General features: G+C 43.1%; 6 non-coding genes across 6 annotated transcripts; 2 read left to right on the top strand and 4 right to left on the bottom strand.

Annotated features, from left to right (window-relative positions):
- Nucleotides 1-8,883: 8,883 nt before the first annotated feature.
- Nucleotides 8,884-8,956, top strand: TRNAF-GAA. Its single transcript has one exon. It is a non-coding gene; the product is annotated as a tRNA-Phe (tRNA).
- Nucleotides 8,957-10,814: 1,858 nt separating this feature from the next.
- On the top strand, nt 10,815-10,888 carry TRNAI-AAU. The gene has a single exon. It is a non-coding gene; the product is annotated as a tRNA-Ile (tRNA).
- A 1,462-nt stretch (nt 10,889-12,350) lies between these two features.
- Nucleotides 12,351-12,423, bottom strand: TRNAR-ACG. Its single transcript has one exon. It is a non-coding gene; the product is annotated as a tRNA-Arg (tRNA).
- A 1,040-nt stretch (nt 12,424-13,463) lies between these two features.
- Nucleotides 13,464-13,545, bottom strand: TRNAS-CGA. Its single transcript has one exon. It is a non-coding gene; the product is annotated as a tRNA-Ser (tRNA).
- A 1,526-nt stretch (nt 13,546-15,071) lies between these two features.
- Nucleotides 15,072-15,144, bottom strand: TRNAV-AAC. Its single transcript has one exon. It is a non-coding gene; the product is annotated as a tRNA-Val (tRNA).
- A 3,385-nt stretch (nt 15,145-18,529) lies between these two features.
- On the bottom strand, nt 18,530-18,603 carry TRNAT-AGU. Its single transcript has one exon. It is a non-coding gene; the product is annotated as a tRNA-Thr (tRNA).
- Nucleotides 18,604-19,806: the final 1,203 nt, after the last annotated feature.

Raw genomic sequence — 19,806 nt, 5'->3', positions numbered from 1 at the left:
TGTTTTCTTCCCTTTACGATTTCTGATTCTTTTTATTCTAATGCATTTCCCCCCCCTCCTCTTCGAAGAAAAAGCTGGAAGGAGGGTATTTTAGTTTCCATACTGAGACCGCGGATATTCCCACGATTAAGGAAGGCATTCGAACAGGAAGAAACCACAGACCAGAAGGAGGCAAATGGAATTTACCCAAGGAAGTTCTCCTCCACCTCAGACCTTACAGCCATTAAGCAGCTTCACAGGAACCCCTCTCCTCCTTCCCCCGCTCCTTCCTTTAGAGGAATCCTCAGCCCTTTGGGAACTGCGCAGGGGAGCGGAAAACCTGGGTCCTCCGCTCTGCGGTTTGGTCAGCTCCGGAGGTCAGCTCCGGGGGCTCGGGGAGATGCGGAAGCCCCCCCACCCCCGAGCGGGGAAACAGCATCTTTGCTGGGATGCTGAATTCCACCTGTGAAATCTTAATGTGATTTGAGTCACACAAGCCAGCCTCCAGCAGTCAAACATCCGGCAGGGGTGGCTGGGTATGTATTTTCATCAGAAAATAAACAAGTCCTGTTTGGACAAATACATTGATTCTGACGCTATGTCCGAAATCAGTGATTCAAGGTTACTCTGCTTTGATCCAGTGTCTCCTGGATTTATTCTGTCTCTGCGAACCCTCCTTCTCTCTTCCTTAAGTATGATATTCCTGACAGTTCTGTCCCCCACTTTCCTCTCAGCTAATGATAGGCGCATTCTCTGTATTACGTTCATGCCCTTGATCACGACCTGTCTGTAAATACTGATGACCGTGTACCATTTCTCCCCCCCCCCCACTTTGAACCCAGAGCCAGGCACCCTGCTGACCAACCGCGCTTTTCTGACCCAAATCCCCGCAGGTCTGTCACAGCAACGCGTGAGAAAATTGTCCAGCTTCAATCCACTCCTCTCCTGTGCTCTTTCTCTCAAACGCAGTTGTGTAATAAACATGCAACGCTTACGTTTCCTGCCCGGTCCATTCTAGGTGCGAGGTTACTGTGGTGACGTAGAAAGAGGAAGCCTCTGGCCTTGGAAGGTAAGTTCTAGCAGGTGGGAATCCACAGTGACCAGCTAAAAATAAATATACAAGTAGATGAAGTTTTATAGAAAAAACTAAAAACAGGATAGGAGGGAGGGATGATCCAAGGGTCGGCCTGGGAGTGCTGTGTTATGTAGGGCTGTTACCGAAGGCCTCTCTGGGCGAGTGGCCTCTCAGCAGAGGCCTGGAGGTCAGGAAGAAGGTCTTGGATACACACGGTCCAAGACCGCTTCAGGCAGAGGGAGAACAAACACAAAGGCCTCACTGTGGGCCTGGCCCAGAAACACCAGCAGAAGAGACGCTTCCACCGTTTTCATAAAGGTAGTGCCTGATGCAACGTTATTTACGATCCCAGTTAAGACGGTGAGCCAGTGGCGGTGACCGAGGAAACGAAACAAGTGTTCCCAGGGGTTCTGCTGTGTGCTCTGGGAGTCTCTGACCTACCAAGGGCTGGGCTGTCCCCAGTCTCCAAAGCTTGATTTTACAACTGCAGTGACTCTGATCACACCAGCTTCTGTGGAGCTGTTCAAAACAGAACACAGCAGTACAGTTTTCTCTCTGGTGTCTCCTTTTTAGTAAGATTTTCACCAACTTGGTGGCTTCAAATAGCACAAAATTGTTGTCTTACAGTTCTGTAGGCCAGAAGTCTATGTCGGCTCTCCTTGCGTGCTGAAACCCGGCGCTGGCTGGGCTGTGGTCTTCTGGGCGCTCTGCGCGAGAGTCCTTTGTCTTGCCCGTTCCACCGTCTAGAGCCTGCCCACAGTCCCTGGCTCGTGGCCACCTTCTACCATCAAAGCCGGCAAGTGAATGACTCTGGTGTTTGCTGCTGTTGTGGCATTTTTTTCTCTGGCTCTAACGCCTCTCTTCCATCTCTGAAGGACCCTATGATTATATATTGGACCCGCTGGATAATCCAGGATGATCTCCCTATTTTAAGATCCTTACCTCAAGGACCTCTGCAAAACCCCTTTCGCCCCATGAGGCAGCACATTCCCAGCTTCTGGGCCTTATCGTGGGCACAGCTCTGACAAACCCTGCTTTGCCAGGGTCATCACTTACCCTTTGTGAGATGGAGAACAGCAGCCTCCCCCGGGAGTTTCCTCCCCCGCTTGTGTAATGGATCATTCCCTCACGCCTGCCCCTGGCCACCCCTGATCTGCTTTCCATTGCTATCTTGTCTTTTCTAGAAGTTTGTGTAAATGGGGCCATACGGTGTGTGGGCTTCTGTGTTAGACTTCTTTTACTTAGTATAATGCTATGCTCATCTCTGCAGCCGAGATTCATTTTTTATTCCTTCTTCTCTCTGCTCCCCTTATCTACCTGTTCCTGAGACTTCTTGATTCTCTCTGACCTCCTAATGTTTCAGCATTTCCCTGCTCGTAGTCCATGTTCCCAAAGGCCTCTGTGTCTTGAAAAATACCCTCAATTTGCCCTGGCTCGTTTCTCTTTCCTCGCGTCCACTTCTCCGCTAGTGACTGCAAGCCTGCGGGATGCTGTCCTGTGAGCTTTGCCTGCTCGGCCAGGCCCCACCCCAATGCATTAGCTCAGGCTTCTCTTTGCTTTCCTCCCTCACTTGCTGGATCAGAAGCTCCTAGAGGGATGGGGGGCAAGGACTGTATTATAACTGCTTTTGTTTCTTCAGTACCCCGCTCACTTCCTGACTCAGTGTACCTCTCAGTAAATTTTCTCCACCTGTGGCCTCAGGGAGGCTCCCTCTGTCTTCCCGCTTAGCTCCTTAGAGTGAGAGTTTCTTTTGTTTTGTTTGACTTAATTCATTTATTTTAGCAAAACGAAAGTTCAACATAGATACTGAGAAATGAACAATATTAACAAGAGAGTTTTGTTTTGTCTTGCAGTTTCTTTCACTAAAGAATGTAAAGTCAAAGGTCAGAGAAGGAATTTGCCAATGCAGATAAAAAAGCAGGAGGCCTGTTTGACTCCTTTCTCTACCCACAACACTCTTCATCTGTTCTACATGACAGATTTCTGCTCGTTCATCATGGCCCAGAAAAAAAATCTGATGGTTTTTTCCTTCTTACTAATAGATCAGTTGTTGTATTAAAATTGCATTTATCTCATTGTAAAAAAGATGTATTTATAGACACAATTGTCTTTTCTACTAGTTTGCTTATCGAGGACAATTACCATGATTTTTTTTAACTTTTCACTTTTCACTTTTAATCACATAGTTAATTATGAGACATGTAGAAAATATTCAGAAATACTCATAGAGTCTCAAAACGGTACAGTGGCATAAACTCAGAACTTTGGTGAGAGAAGAGGAAGACAACAGAGAACGGAGGAAAAAGTGAGGTGGTTTGGATGGGAATGATGAGAAGCAAAAAAGTGTGTTTCCTTTGATTGTTCGGGTGAAAATACTGGATATTTCAAACTTTACAACTCAAGGCTTTTCTAGAGTTGACATATGCTTCTGCCAAATGAAGATTAACACATTTGCTTGGCTGACAAGTAGAATTGGTAGAGTTTGTTTTAGCCCCCTTGTAGAGGAACCCCCGACTGTGCAGACCTCACACTGCCATCATCAGAAGGGGCCAGATTGTCTACTTTAAAAATGTCCCTCTTCATATGTGTCCAGGAAGTTTTTAAAAAGATTTTATTTATTAGAGAGGAGAGTGGGGGCAGAGAGGGAGAGAGAGAACCCCAAGCAGACTCCATGCTGACTACAAGCCCGATGTGAGGCTCGATCCCAGGCCCCAAGATCACGACCTGAGCGAAACCAAGAGTCCAACGCTTAACCAATTGCACCACCCAGGCACCCCTGTGGCCAATCCCCATTTTAAAAAACTATTTATGGAGTGATAGAATTTTAAATTGTTGACCAAGAAACATTTCTTACAATTCCGACCTTTTGGGTCTCTTTACTATTTATTTCTCCCGGTTTCCATTTCTATTTCTGCAGATTGAAAAGATCCAGATCTTTAAAAAGCTCTGCAAGTGATTTTATCCATTATGAATATGGCCTACTTTTGTGTCTTTTGTCACATCCAAGTTTTATTTCACATAACAATTTTGTTTATTTTTAATTTTTATTTTTTGCCTAGATAATACATTCCTCTGGTTCCAAATGTTTGTAGAGATAAAGGTCCTCCCTAGTCTAATTTTTAAAGAGGAAAGAGAAGAGTTTTATTTGAGCCCAAGTTGGGTCTGCTGCCCAGGATACACACTCTTCACAAAGAAGAGAGTGTTCCGGGGAGGGAATACCTGGTACAGGGTTATATATGCTTTTTACATTTTAGAAAGTTACCAATCATCATGATGAAGAACATTCCAGAAAGTTACAGACTTCATCTAATGTTTTTAGTATGTGCAAGGCCATATGACTTTAATCTAATTGGAACTAGGGATAGTTTAACATTTTTCTTATCTTTATGCTTGGAAAGCTCCTTTTTGGTTATTTTTTTAACGAAGCAGATGTACAAAGTGCTCGGGGCAGAAATAGAGCCCACGCTCTGAGGTTTTGCGGAGTCATTCTGACCTGGGTAAATGTAAGAGTAGAGCTTCCTGGGAGCCCAGGAGCAGGGCCCACACACAGGAAACGTTGGACGTTTCCTTTAGTTTACTAATATTATTAGTTTCTTTAAGAAATAGAATGATTTATGTTCTCTTCTTTGCCAGAGACCATTCTAGGTGAGTGTGTGGAGAGGAGCCCATCCCTTCCCATGTAGTGAAAACTTGGGCTATGCCCAAAGAGAGGTCAGGCCTTTGCTTCGGCTATTGGGAAATGATCTATGTACAGTAGGATATATTTTTAGGGTGGACCTGGCCACATACCCTCATCATGTCAGAAAGACCAACCATGGGATTTAGGGTGAGGGCTTTGTTGCTCTATCAGTCAGCCTGGAGAGTAAGTTCGAGCACACGGGTAATCAATCACTTAGGCCGATATAATGAAGCCCCAATAAAAACTCTGGACATGGAAACTCAGGTGAACTTCCTGAGCTGACAATACTCCGTGCGTGGCCACACATCGATGCCAGCAGGGTAAAAGTGAACACAGAAGACTTTCCATTTCTGCTCCAACATGTGAAAAGTTTGGGACTCACCACTCTCATCCTCAGAACAGGAGAAAAGCTGAACACTCTGAAAATTAATAACTCTCCTTTGTTATATCAGAATACTGAGGTCACAGGGCAGCCTGCCGACCCAAAACCTGGAGAGGGGGGCAGAGTGAATCACAGCTGGTGAGAATCACAGGGAATGTTCAGTAAGCCCAAAGAAAGCAGAAACGGGGTGGAAAACAAAGTATAAAACAAAGAACAAGGGAAATGAATAGAAAATATTTACAAATACAGATCTTTCTTGACTTACAAGGGGTTTATGTCCCTATAACCCATCTTAAATTGAAAATATCATAAGTCAAAAATGCATTTAGTACACTTAACTTACAGAACATCATAGCCTAGTTTCGCTCACCTTAAATGTGCTCAGAATGCTTATGTTAGCCTACAGTTGGACAAAATCATCTAACACAAAGCTTATTTTGTAATAAAGTGTTCAATATCCCACATAATTCATTGAACACCGTACTGAAAGCGAAAAGCAGAATGGCTGAGTGGGGCCAGAATGGTTTTCAGTGTGTGGGTTGTTGACCCTCGTGATCGTGGGGCTGACCAGTCGCTGCGGCTCACTGCCCAGCATCACCAGAGAGGATCCCACCCACATCACACCCTGGGAAAAGATCAAAATTCAAAGTATGCTTTCCACTGAATGTGTATTGCTTTTTCACCATTGTAAACTGAACTGTCATAAGTTGGGGACCGACTGCACAGTAATCCACCCTTACACACGGCTTCACTTTTGACAGTTTCAGTGGCCCGTGGTCCACTGAGGTCTGATAATCCTTCTGACGTGTCATCAGAAGGTCGGTAGTAGCCTCACGCTACATTGCAATGCCTACTAGTCATTCAACTAACGCGTTTTTCAAAATCCATCGAACTGTACAACACAAAGAGTAGATTCTAACGTAAACTGTGGACTTTAGCTACTAACAGTGCATCAATCTTGGGTCATCATTGTAACAAATCACAAGATGCTAATAATAGGGGAATTTCTGAAGTTGGGAGAGAAGGAATATGGGAACACTGTACTTTCCGTACGATTTTTATGTAAATTTAAAAATGTTCTAAAGAATAAAATCTATTTTAAAAAGTCAACATAGGCAGTGATATGATTATAAATAACCTTAGCTGTTTCAAAAGTGGGAAGACTTTGATATCTTAAATGATCAAGGACATACTGAAAAGAGCTAGTTCTAGGAGTTAAATTCTGCCATTTGGGGAGGAAATGAACTGAATTGTCACCATAGTGCCAAAGCATGTAATGGTGGGGGCTTTTGAGGGGGATTTCGGGGTGGATTTGGAGTTACCCATAATACCAAAGTTAAACAAAAGCCAGCAACAACACCAAACCAAAAGAACTCTCAAACAAAGAAGCAAAATTAAATCCTTACCAACCTCCATAGACGAATGTCTGGAGCACCTGGATGAGGAACTGGGCTCCCCGTGGGATCCGCAAGGAAAGGAGCACAGCAGGCTTGGGAGGACTCCTTGTCTGGGTGGATGAGATGGGTGTCTCAGGTGGGCTTTTACTCCTGTGCGACTCAGAACACCAATCTGTCAAAGACAAAAACCAGGTGAATGAGGACATGGACGTTATTTAGGCTCTTGCGATCAGGAGAGCACTCCACATTGAAGGGTCAGAGTGTTCCCTGCAGGGTAGTTTGCTGGACTCTTATGGGACGGTACACACCTTCCAGGTGAGGTTACTTGGAATTGTTTTGTGTTGGAGAAGCTTCCATCAGATGAATGGAAAGTGTTCATTTGTGTCCAGCTACTTTCAGGGGGATTGTACAGAAAGATTTAGCATAGCAGGACTGAGACTATTCTCCTTAGAAAGTCCTGCTTGCAAGGTGGGCCCTTGACTGCATCTGGGAACTTCGATTTTAAGAGGGTTCCCACCATTTCCCAGATGACAGGAGTGGCTCACTGCCTAAGCTGTTCATGCAAACCATACTTTTCTTGCTGAACACGTGCTTTCTTTCTGGGTCTGGAGTTTTAATATATGCTAGGCAGCCTCCCCCAAATATCTTGGGTACCGAGTCTTTAGTGAATTTCCCTGGTAGACATTTTTCATGTGTTGTCACAATTTTGGGTTGAAGGAATTAAGCCTGTCCTGTATGACTTGCACCTGGTTTCCTCCAGACTTTGCCCCATGTACTTTTCCCTTTGCTGACTCTGCTTTGTATCCTTTTGGTATAGCAAATAATAGCTGTGAGGACAACTATATGCTGAGTCCTATGAGTCCTTCTTGAATCATTGAACCAGGGGAAACACAGGGACAAATTGTTCTCATCTTAGCTAATCACTCATGAGACAAAGAACAAGACTTGGCAAGGAGTGAAAGGGGAAGGGTCTGTGTTTGGCCTTATCAGCAGGTTTGAGCAAAAGAGGAAAGATTTGTGTTTGGCCTTGTCCATACCTAAATACTATAATGTTTTGCATTATATAGGAGGTGGGGTTTGTTGACTGCAAATATCTCATATAATTTTTGATATAGGATATGTTAAATTATTTTTTCAATTATCCAAATAATAGATACTCACATAATGTAAGTATTAAAAAAAAAAGAGAAACACCAAAAATATCTTAGTCTCTCCCCTTTAATAATTAGTGTCCTTAGTCATCAAAAAGCACAAATTAAAATCACAAAGAACCTTCAAGACATCCTGACCTGAAAAGCCACAATTAACATGGCTGATAATATCCAGTATGCGCTAGTCTGTGGAGCAACAAGAAGCCTCATTAAGGTCGTTGTTAATAGTGTACACTAATACGTGCATTTTGGGAAACTGTGTAGCAACATCTAATAAAGTTAAAATACATACATCCAGCATGCATGACCCAGCAATTTCATATATCTATCTGCATATCTATGTACCTATCTATGTATACATGTATATATGTATGTGTCTATTTATCTGAGAGTTGAGTGTTTATGTTCACCCAAAATTTGCACAAGAAGTTTCCATGATTTTTGTAACCTAGAACGGGAAACCAAACGCCCATTGTTATTAGAATGGACAAGTACGTTGTGGTATGACCAAATGGAAGTTGATGAAAATGACCAAACTGTTTTCACAGATAAAAACACACATGAATCTCGAAGACAATACTGAGTGAAAGAAGCCAGATAGAAGACTGCAGATTCAATTTGATTTAATGTGTGCGAACGTACAAAATAAACCACAACGTATAGTGAATGTTCCAACCAGCGGCTAACTTTGGGAGGATAGCAAAGGAGAGGAATCCTGGGAGAGCTGAGGTGGTTACACAGGAATTTAAGTTTTTAAAAATCATCAAGCTGTGCACTTAAGATTTGCATACTTTACTGTACGTAATTTATACCTTAATAAATGAAAGGGCGAAAGAATAAAAACAACTGAAAGAGTAAAAAAATATTTGAGGTACTAACTAGAATTTATCCCAGATGGTGTTGTCTTGAATTCTTCCAGCAGGAAGCTTGGAATCACTACATCCCAACTGTTGTCTAATTCATATCCTTAGAAACCGTATATAAAATTTTCGTTATGTTTTTTCGTTCTTCCTATAATACTCAGGAAACTTTTGAGTACGTTTCCCCAATGTCTAATTTTTATGTTGGTGCAATTATTTTTGAAAAGGGCAGAATGTTACATTTGCAGAAAACAAGACAAGGACTTTACTTATTTTTCCTGAAATGTAGCATCCAAAAAAGAAAATAAACTGCTCAGAAAAGGTTATTTTGTAATTGACAAAAAGAAGGCCTGTGGGCTGGCCGAGATAGCTCAGTTGGGAGAGCGTTAGACTGAAGATCTAAAGGTCCCTGGTTCGATCCCGGGTCTCGGCAGGTATCTCCAGTCTTTTTGCAAACGTCCTTAACTTTCCCATTACTGATTGGCTGTGTAAACCCATACCAAACGTCAATCTTCAAATAAGTTGAGTCCCCCGAGCTACCGATGTGGAAAGGAGCTACAGACATTTACCCTCATCACAGAAAGGGCTTTTGTAAATTCTTTGGCAAAGCGCAATTCTACGTCCATACGCCTAATTGCTCCCAGCAATTCCTTGAGGTAAAGAAAACCTTCCCAGCGCCTTTTTCAGAGCACTCGGGTGTTATTAAATGCATCTATAAGAATCAGGACATGGGCACTTCCAATTTTTCCCGTAATTACCTCCGCTCCTGCTTCACTTAGTGTTGGGCCTCACAGATCCTTACATTATCGTCAGCACTTTGAATCCTGTAAAAAGTTTTGGTTTTTTTATACAATATTTGTTTTTCAGCTGCGGGGACAGGTCTACTGCATCATTTTACTATGGAGAAAGGCATGAATGATAGCATAAACATAAATTGAAATTTAGTAGTATTTATTAAGATTATATGTGATGGCATAATACATATATGCTGTAAAATATAATAGGAATTGTTAATATTGATTTATTATTTTTATTATTATTTTTCCCGAGACAGTGTTGGATAATTTATAGGCTCTAACCTGGAATATAACACACATAATTTGAAATTCTCTTACAAGACATTCACTGCAGATGCTCCGTTGTGTTTTGCCAATAATGTAGGTGGAGATGTATGCTTGACTATGCGTGGGATATTTTGGGGAGGATAAACAAGAAACCTAGAGCTCCGGTGGCCTCCGAGGAGGATTTGGGGGGTAGTTGGAGTCTGAGACCCGTGGAGATTCGTTCTGTACCATGGTGTAATGTTAAAGGACGGATCTTTTAAGGAGCCCTTCTTTTGATCCGGAATCACTACTAGTAACGTTCATACACAATATTTCATTCAAAAGCAGGGTACAGAAAAAGACAGTTCTTGGATCTGGAGCCCTCAGTCTACCCGGGACGCAGCTGATGGCGGGGGTGAGGACAACAGACCCACATCTTGGAAAGTTACAAGGGAACTAACACAAGGTTTCCTGAAGTGCCGAAGACGCCTCCAACCTGTCTCTGGGTAAGGAAGCCAGACGATAAGCTCGCTGGGGACCGCAGGGCGCACCTCTCCGGCTCCCGCCTCCGCCGCCCAGGGCGGGGGTCACGCGGCTAGCACCCCGCAACCTGAATGACGCACAGAATGTGCGGTTGGGTGAGAACTTTAACCCTCAGCCGGGCGCTGCCATCACCTTGTCCTCTGCAAACCTCCGCGGCCCCTTTCTCCCACCCCTAACAAGACAAGTCACCTGGACTTGGCGGGTGACAAGTGCTGCTGGGGGCCGTGGTCCAGCACTGGAGCGCATGGCTGATGACGTCAGTGCAGGTGTCTGCGGGTCTTCCGCGACCCCGGGGCACCGGATCCTTTCCTCCACCGCTCGTCTTCGTTTCCTCGCCTTGAAACAACCTGCACTTAATGGGTCATTAAGTTACAGGTCATGGAAGACAAGTGTGCAATTTGTGATCCTGTGCTACAGACATGCTTCTGAAAAGGGGGAACTCCCTTCACCAACAACTGAAAATCCGGCTACAGTGCACCCTCCACAAGGATAGATTCAGTCTCTGCACAAAAGTTCTTCCGTGGATTTTCTTCTCCAAATCCGAAGAATTGAAAGAATGTGGACTCCTCATTACAGTCTATGAATATGTAAAGATCTCCTTAGAAAGGGGGGGGCAGAAGAGAAAGAATTCCCTTTAGTTTTAGACGCACAAAAATGTAGAGGAGCTTACTTTTTTTAAAAAAAGAAAAGGCCGGTATTCAGGGCGGCCGGTTAGCTCAGTCGGTTAGAGCGTGGTGCTAATAACGCCAAGGTCGCGGGTTCGATCCCCGTACGGGCCACGTTGGATGTTCTTTTGCCCTTCCTCTGCCCAATTCAAACCACCTATAAACCCAAATCGCCCGTGCTCCGAATCGAGACTTCAGACAACCACCTATAAACCCAAATCGCCCGTACTCCGAATCGAGACTTCAGACATTGTCCCTCTCAACAAGAAGGCTATGGATTTTCGTCTCGCTTTGCTTGTTTTTAATAAAAAGTAACGTACACCTGCTAGGAAGACCTCACTGAAGACACTTGAAGGCGTTGCGTGGGAGCCAGACGGTTGTGTTTTAGGAAAGGGGAAATTGAGGAGTTTTTGAAATACGCCTGCTCAGTTATTAGTGAAACGCAGGAGACATTATCTGGGCGCGTCAAAGAATTTTCAAATTTCTGTGGAGAAAAGGAGTCCTGCGCAACTAGAGCAGCGAGACACGCGCTGTGTTCCAGTCGGGTCTGTGCTTGGTCCTTCCTTTTCACCGAGAACCCTCCCTCCCAGCTGCCTGTGAGGACAAGGCGCCGAGTGAGGCGCGGGGCGGTGGCTGGCGACCGCGCACCTGCTTTCTCAGGTTGGTCTCCGGCCCCCAACGGCGCACGCGGTGACTGCAATTCACCCGCGATGCACACCGAGGAGACAAGCTACACATTCGGAAATCCGTCCACATATGGAGATGATCTTTTGGGTTGGTTTGAGGACTTGCCTCCCACTTGGCAGTGATTTCCCTCCAGCCTCTACGCGCGGCCTCGATGCACAGGGAGGAGGCGGGTCTGTCCAGAGAGGCAGTCCGAAAGCTGCCACCTCCCAGGTCTTCCTTACACTCGGATCTTCTCCAGGCTGTTTACCTTGGCAAAACAAGGGATTCCTGTTGGTTCTCTGTCCCCCGGGGGCCTCTGCCCCGACGAAGGCTCGGCTGCGCACGTAGGGACACGTCGGGGAGGAGTGGCGACCGCGGCCTTCAGGGCCAACCTCTATCTAGAGGGCTCAACTGAGGCAAAGAGCCGCTCGTACCCGTGTCCCCGCAGCCGAACCTTCCTTGCCTCAACATTTTCCCAGGAGATGTCGGCCCCCTTTCTCTTTGCTGGTAGCCAGGCGAGAAAGGAACTGCACAGGCGAGACCTCTGGGGTGAGGACTCTTCCCAATGGGGAAAAAATATCGATGGAGAAGACACTGGAAGAAAAGTTACTGTTTATTTTTCTTTAGAGTCTCTTCGATTTTAAAACCTTCCTTTAATGGTCCTTTTCAGCCAATCTCCTGTCTCAAGTTCAAGAAGAGATAAATTTTGAGAAAATCTTAGAGGACCGTTCCTTTGATGCTTCTGACGGGTCTTTCAGACTCAACGACAGCCGATTTGGGAGAGCATCCGTGAAAGTGAAAGATCAGTTCCTGGAAAGTGTATTCGAAAGGCTTTAAGGATTGCTTCAATGTTTTTTTGTTTTTGTTTTTGAAAAAGTACCTTGACAGTGTGAAGAAAAAGTGAGCTCAGCGAGCCAGCCAGGAGTCGAACCTAGAATCTTCTGATCCGTAGTCAGACGCGTTATCCATTGCGCCACTGGCCCACACCTGCCACACTGCTCTCAATATTAGTATTTTCCATTACGGTACACAATTCATACCAGCCGAAGAAGTGGTTGATTTTTTAATTTAGACAGGGATTAGGAACAAAATCTGTACCGATTCTGGGAAAGCATAATTTATTTTGTGACTTGTTTGCATAACCTACATTTACATAAAATGTTTTCATTGAAAACAGGTCAGTCTTCACTTATTTTCTGACTGTATGCATTGGAAACTTGTTTGGTGCCTAGTAGCTGTTTGTTTTGTTTTTGTTTTGTTGTTTAACTTGACCATATCTCCATGGACTCAGTTTCCACGTTCTCTCTTCACTCCTTACCCAGTTTAGATTAGTGCCTAGTTTTGAGTTCTTCATTACTGCCCTCCCCCACCCACAATATTCATCTGTCCACAAATTGCAATAAACACAAAATACAAAAATGAGGCAAGAATTCAATAGCTGAAAATGCAAAAGTGCTGAGGAGATGAGGTTTCATATGGGCTTGAAAAGGCAAAGTCAGAAGTCCAAATATATCCTCTCTCTGTCTCAATTTCCTCATTTACAAAAAGTGCTTCAAAGAGCGCTTGGCAAATTATCCTAAATTTTTTATGGCTCTCACTGGCCTTTGATGTCAGTACCAACACTGAAGATCACTGACTGAGCACGCCTTTAAGGAAGCTGCTGGCTCTCTATAATCAGAAAGGGCATCTATTTCCCCAAATTTCAAAGTCTCCTGTGTTCTCTTTGCCGCTGTGATCAGACACCGGCCAGATATAACAATTTCACCTCAACGCAGCCAGTATTTTTGAGTGCTCCCAGTCCAAAGCTCAGTGTGGACAGCGGGGAGAGGGAGCTCTGGCGGTTCACAGGCGCCCAGAGGACGAAAGAAGATAATGGAACGCATAACTAGCTGGCGACGCCCTCCTGAAGTATTTGAGTTATAAATTGGAACTGCCACTTAAGGGATTTCTCTGCGGTGCTGGTCGGGGAGCCATTCAATTTTGCAGAAGCTTCAAGCTGTGGGCCCCACACCAAAAAGCACAACGCTGTGAGCAGGATTTGAACCTGCGCGGGGAGACCCCATTGGATTTCGAGTCCAACGCCTTAACCACTCGGCCATCACAGCCCCTCTTGTAAGCCCTTTACTCATTAGGCTGAAGACAAGTATATGTCGTTTACCATGTAGTCTGTTAGAATAGAGAGGATGACTGGTTCCTCAGTGTCCCCTCAAAACCTTCTCCAAGCCCAGGCTTCCATATTTCACTTAATGGCAATTTCAACTTTTCAGATATTTAGAAATCTTGGCAACACCCTTGACCTCAATTATTTTTTCATTCCACATATGTGAGGGGATTCTCTTTTCCTCACCCCTCAAAATGCATCTAGATCCGAAAAACTTATCACCCAACTGCTATCACCCTGGCTCACAACACCTTCATCTCTGACATGGAATATTGCAAAAATCTCTTAGTAGATTTCCCTTCTTCCACCCTTTCCAGCCTTATAAAACACTCAATGATAAGCAACCAGAAATCTTTTTGAACCAAAACACTTTGAGCACAGGTTTGCTCAAAACTCAACATCTCCTCATTTCATCAGAGTAAATGCCAAAGTCCCTACTTGGGCTGCTGAGTTGCCCGAGATCTCATTTCTCCCACTGCAGCCCTTGCTGGGATATTCTTACTTTGATGTATGTATGACCTAGCTCCTTACCCACTTCAGGTACTTTCTCAAATATCAACTCACCAGAAAACACAGCCTGAACATTATGTCTAAACCCTACACTCCCCTCATTCCAGTGCTCCTTCCTGTTCTTTGCTTTATTTTTCTCCATATCACTCATCGTCCTTTAGCACACTTTGTACCTTACTTATTTTGTGTGGAACCATGTGAATTATGGTTCAAATGCAAGTACTCCCAGCTCCACATTACATGCTTCTTCCTTAACATCTTTTTGGATATGTGTGTATTTTCTTCAAATTCCCAAAGCCCTGACCTTCACAGTTTCCATATGTAAGGAGGAAGAATTTTTCCTCTATTCTGTTAGGTTTGCAGGAGGAACCTGTGAGTTCAATTGACAAAGGATAGATTAACAGGAGAAAAAGTTTACAAATTTTGTTGATGTGGATATTTTTAATTTTAATTTTACATGCATGAAGGCTTCCCAGGAAAGAAGGGAGAACCCAAAGAAGCAGTTAGACTCAAAACCTTTTATACCATCTTAACAACACTGTAGGGAAAAGGGTAGACAAAAGGGGGAGTTTGAGCTTCTAGGGGCAATATTTGTGGGAAGGTAACTATATGGGGAAACTAGCAGAAGCCGGGGTTATTTTAGCGGGATTTGTTTCTGCAGACTCATCTTGGCGCTGAGTTTCCATTTCTAGTGATCAGGGTAGTTCTCTTCCGCTGGTGTGAGAGATGGAAGGGGAACACCTTCAGAAAGGGATGTTTATGCCCTGCTTTTAGGCAGACAGGAGGAAGACAGAGAGCCCTTCCTGTTTGCTTTTCCCTAATTGATCTCAGCTCAAAATAATCCTTGTGCCAAAGTGGCATATTTTGGGTCACAAATATTCACGTTTGTTTTTAAGTCTGAGACTCTCAAAGGAAAGTACATGTCTAAAAGGAAATAGGTTCAGAAGCAAAGAAAGTATATGTTTCCGCCCGGTTTCGAACCAGGGACCTTTCGCGTGTTAGGCGAATGTGATAACCACTACACTACGGAAACCCCACTGAATATTACTTTGGTAGAAGTAGATATTTCTTGATGCCTCACGTCCTTTTCCTGGAGATTTCCCTTTATGAAGTTAACACTATTGTATACCAGTAGAGATGCGTTCGTCAAATACATCTACTGTAACATTCAGAGAAGCCTATTTAGAACAGCCAAAAAAATTGGAAATTACTGCAATGCCCCGATGGCTTTGTAGAGAAAATGACAGCAGATATGAGACTTCACAGATGAACAGAGTATAATGAATATGCTGCAGAGAGGTTAGAACGGGGATTTTGTCCTTGGGAACTGGAGTGCGCATGATGTTGGTGGTGGGAGGGTATCCAAGGGTTTGAAGCAGGGCATGGGAATAAATGAGATTAAATGGGAATATGTGGGCCAGATCAGAGAAAATACGGGACGTGCCTTCCAAAGAGGGGAGGGTATATTTTAATCTGAATATTAGGAGAGAAGTTGGAGCCTAACCATTAATTCTTGGAGTGTAGATGTCATCAGTGAAGATTTCTTAAAAAAAAAAAAATCAAAATGTAATTTTACATAATTAAAATGCACTAATCTAAAGGACACAGCTTAATGAAAAAGAAAAGTCACATCAACTCATTAATTCAATAAACTCAGCAAATGACAGCCAGGATAACCACAAAGAAAATTGTAACTACCCAAATTATATCGAACTGCTTGAAAACCAAAGATTTAAAAAATCTTAAAAGCAGCTGGAGGGAAAAGGGAATACATTTTAGGTGAAACAAAGGTTAAATGGAATAATAAATATTAAATCAAAGAAAGGGAGAAAAAGAGGAACAAAAAACGAGTGGGACAAATGGAAAACAAATAACTTGATGATGGACTTACATTCAAATATAAATAATTGCATTTAATGTAAATGAGATAAACACACAATTAAAGGGCAGAGATTGGCAGGTTAAATAGTAAAATAAAACAAAGAAAAACAGGAGCCAACTGTTCCCTGCTTACAAGAGACACATAAGATGAATAAAGATGACAGGTTGAAAGCAGAGTGGTGACGGAAGATACACCTTGAAAGCACGAACCATTAGAAAGCTGGTGTGGATATATCAGTATCAGTTAGAGTAGACCCCAAGATAAAAAGTAAGACCAAAGATAGAGACATATTCAATAACAATAAAATGATCAATTTACCAAGAAGACTTATTAATTCTTATCTGAAGCAAAACTGAGAAAACTAAAACAAGAAATAGTACAACCACAACTATTAAAGACCCCTTTGAGTAGCTGATGAGAGGCTGAAAGATAAGGGGAAATAAGTAGGATACAGAGGATTTGAACCACAGCTAGTAACTGATCAACTTGACCTAGTTAGCACTTATAAGAAACTACACCTAACTATTGCAGAATACACATTATTTTAGAGCGTACATGAAAAATTCACCAAAACAGGGCCATCAAACAAGTCTCACAAATTTTAAAGGATTAAAACAACTAAAAAATTTTTCTGACAACAGAATTAAACTAGAAGTCAATAACAAAAAGGTAAGTAGAAAATTCTTGGATATAGGGAAACTTAAGCACCACACGTCTAAATAACCCACATTCTAACTAAAAGAATGAAAGTACATGCAAGTAGAACAGTGCTTAGAGGGAAATAGGTAAGTTTATACGTATATATTAGGAAAAGAAGAGAGGGTTATAACTGGGAAATCTTAAGGAGGAAAAGATGTCTTATATTTGAGGGTTAAAACTGAGAAATTTTAAGGAGGAAAAGATGTTTTATATTTTAAGCCGGAAACTTCGCTGTATTGAGAATGGTTTTGATGCCCAGTCTTGAAGACGGCGGGGACAAGAGGAGGCTATTATAGATTATGGTCAAGAAGAGATATTGAAGACCCAAATAGGGACCAATAGAAGGACAGAAGGAAAAGACATCATACACATGTTGAAGGCAAAGTCAACAAGGCTTTGTGATGGTTTGAAGATGGGAGGAATCAAGGTTAACTACAGGTTTCCGATGGGATTGATGTCAGTTGAGTTCATGGTGCACCATGTTAGTGGTACCTATATGAAATTCAAATGGAGATGGAAATATGAGTTTGAAGCTAGGGAGAGATCTGTCTTAGATGTGGATATCTGGGGAGATCGGCTCCAGGCAGGCAGCCAAGATGTTTAGAGGGGACGAAGAAATTTTGAGGGATGAAGGATCAACTTGAGACTCTGCAATGAGTCAAGATGTAAACATCAGCCCTGGAAAGTGCCAAGATGCTTGAGATACTTCTGGTTGCCATTGTGGTATAGGTGTAAGACTCAAGAACGTAAAACTTAGCCATCTGAGAGTGTTTGGCACTCCTGAGTTTGATGTTGTGTACGTGGAATTGAAGACACAGACTCAGCATTAAACAATCCCAATACAGAGAAGAAAGTGTGATAACAGGTAACAGAGACAGATGAATCCAGAAGATCTCAGCTGAGTCTGCAGAGTAATGCTTTCTGGAAGTAGTTATCCACAGTGTGGTCATCACATTTGTTTCATACCTAGTTTTTGTTAGTCACCAAGTGGACATGCTTCCTAACCATTTCCCTTTCCCTGACATTTCTCCTCATCGCCATACTTCACCTTTCACTTTTAATGGACATTTCATTCAAGTGAATTCACCAAACTATCCAGTGCCCAATTTAACCAATGAGCAGACTTGGAGAAGAAAGAACCACACAGCTGGCCTAAAACAACAGCATGCCTGCTCTAATAGCACAAAAGAGGAGCTGTCTGAGGATCCCAAGCCAGGGAACATTTAATAGGGGAGGTGGTTTGAATAAAGAATAACTTATGTCAGGAAAGAAATAGTATTTCCATGAGAAAGAACTCCCTTCAGCAAAGACACAATTGTGAATGTCCAGGCCATGGTTAAAATTGTCTTACAGAGTCACCACCTTTTATCATTCAGTACTGTTAACCGCTCAGCTTTTTGGGAGTTACATGATGTCATCCGTTAGATTCCAATCCACTTCAAGGAGTTTAAAAAAAATCCTCTTCTAACATCTCTATTCCCAGATGCTCAACAACCAACAAGAAGGTAGTTAACCCTTTCTTAGTAATCAGTAATTTCTTAGTAATACAAAGAATATCTGAAGGCACATGGTTTCAAAGTGGTTCATTTCCTCACTTGATCTCAAGTGGTAGAGCAGAGGGGCAATCCTCAGCTAGGCTAGGTGAGGTTACTCACCTACTGCAAATATCATGACTAGCACAAATATTGTGTCCTCGAATGATGTATATGTATTGGGAATGCTTCTCAAAAGCCTGAATATTTCAAGAGTCATCTTGTGTAAATTCAGGTTGGCTCCTACGCACCTAGAGAAAACATAGGAGGTTAAATCACAAAAGCCAGGAAGAGAGTAGAAAGATAGGCCCCGCTGGGATTTGAACCCAGGATCTCCTGTTTACTAGACAGGCGCTTTAACCAGCTAAGCCACAGAGCCAGGCACAAGCCCCCCTTCACTTACATCTCATTTGAGTATGATTTCACACATTTCCACTGCAACAAACTTAGTAATTAGTTTACCAGATGTTTCAAAAACAAGAAAGAATAGACATTGTCTCAGTCAAAACCAAAGAAGAATGTTCTTTTGGAAGGATGAACATGGGGACTGAATCTAAATGACGGTCTCTTCTTGGATCATTGTTTCAATGTGGACACCACTAGACTCACTAGACTATAAACTCTGGCGGCAGGGACAGAGCCCTTTGTTGAACCCAAAAGGAAAAATGAATTGACTTTCTACTAACCACCATTTCGTTGTAACCACACCTGCGCTCTCCTCTATTAGTGTGGAAAAGGACATGTTATTGGTCAAAGATTAGCACGTGTCCGACACATGGTTGCCAAAAGAACTGTGAGGACATGTTTGCACCTGTCAGATGGCGCTCAAGGATGGTGGCACTCATTTTTCAACTTCAGAAATGTTGACTGCCTATGGCTCACAACTGGGTGGGTCTCTGGGAACTGTCCTCAACAAAGAGGCACCTTGCCCAAATTTACACCCACCACTGGGGGTGCCCCCATCCAAGGCTGGTTGATGGAAAAGTATAAAGGCTTCCCATCCTCCTATTGGCCTCAACGCAGGACATTTTTGAAGGGCCATTCCAGGATGCAGTATCCCCGAGAATCAGCTTGAGATCTCTGTTAAACTACATCAAGCTCAGCTCCTGCCTCTTCCCAGTCTTGCTTCCCTTACCCTCTCCTATTTGCTGATTCTAAGAGCGTTCCCAATAAACCTGCACACAACCACCATCTCCGGGTCTGTTTCCCAGGGAACTGACCCACGACCAAAGGCAAGTGACTGGTGCCTACTTGGATCTGTAGAGGTCAAAGTAAGTCTGAATGTGGCCCAGACTCAGAAATCATTTACCACAGCGAGCACCCTGGCAAAACAAGAGTGGTAGTAATATTAATATTCTACCCTATGAACTTACAGAATTGTCACCACAGAACGACAACAAAAAATTATGAAAACACCGACTAGTTGGTTCAAACGATGTATAAAGTTAGTTAAAACGTGCTCAAGGACCAGAAGAATAATTTATGATATTAAATGCAAGTACCTGAAATGCGAGGTTAGAAACTAAATGGCAAATTCAGCTAGTCAAAGAATATGATTCTCATTTCTAGGAAAAAACGCGCG

The sequence above is a fragment of the Ursus maritimus genome, unplaced genomic scaffold (assembly GCF_017311325.1).
Source record: "Ursus maritimus isolate PB19 unplaced genomic scaffold, ASM1731132v1 scaffold_30, whole genome shotgun sequence".
NCBI classification, from domain to species: domain Eukaryota; kingdom Metazoa; phylum Chordata; class Mammalia; order Carnivora; family Ursidae; genus Ursus; species Ursus maritimus.
Note: the sequence above shows the minus strand (reverse complement) of the source record. Positions and strands in the feature narration are given on the sequence as shown.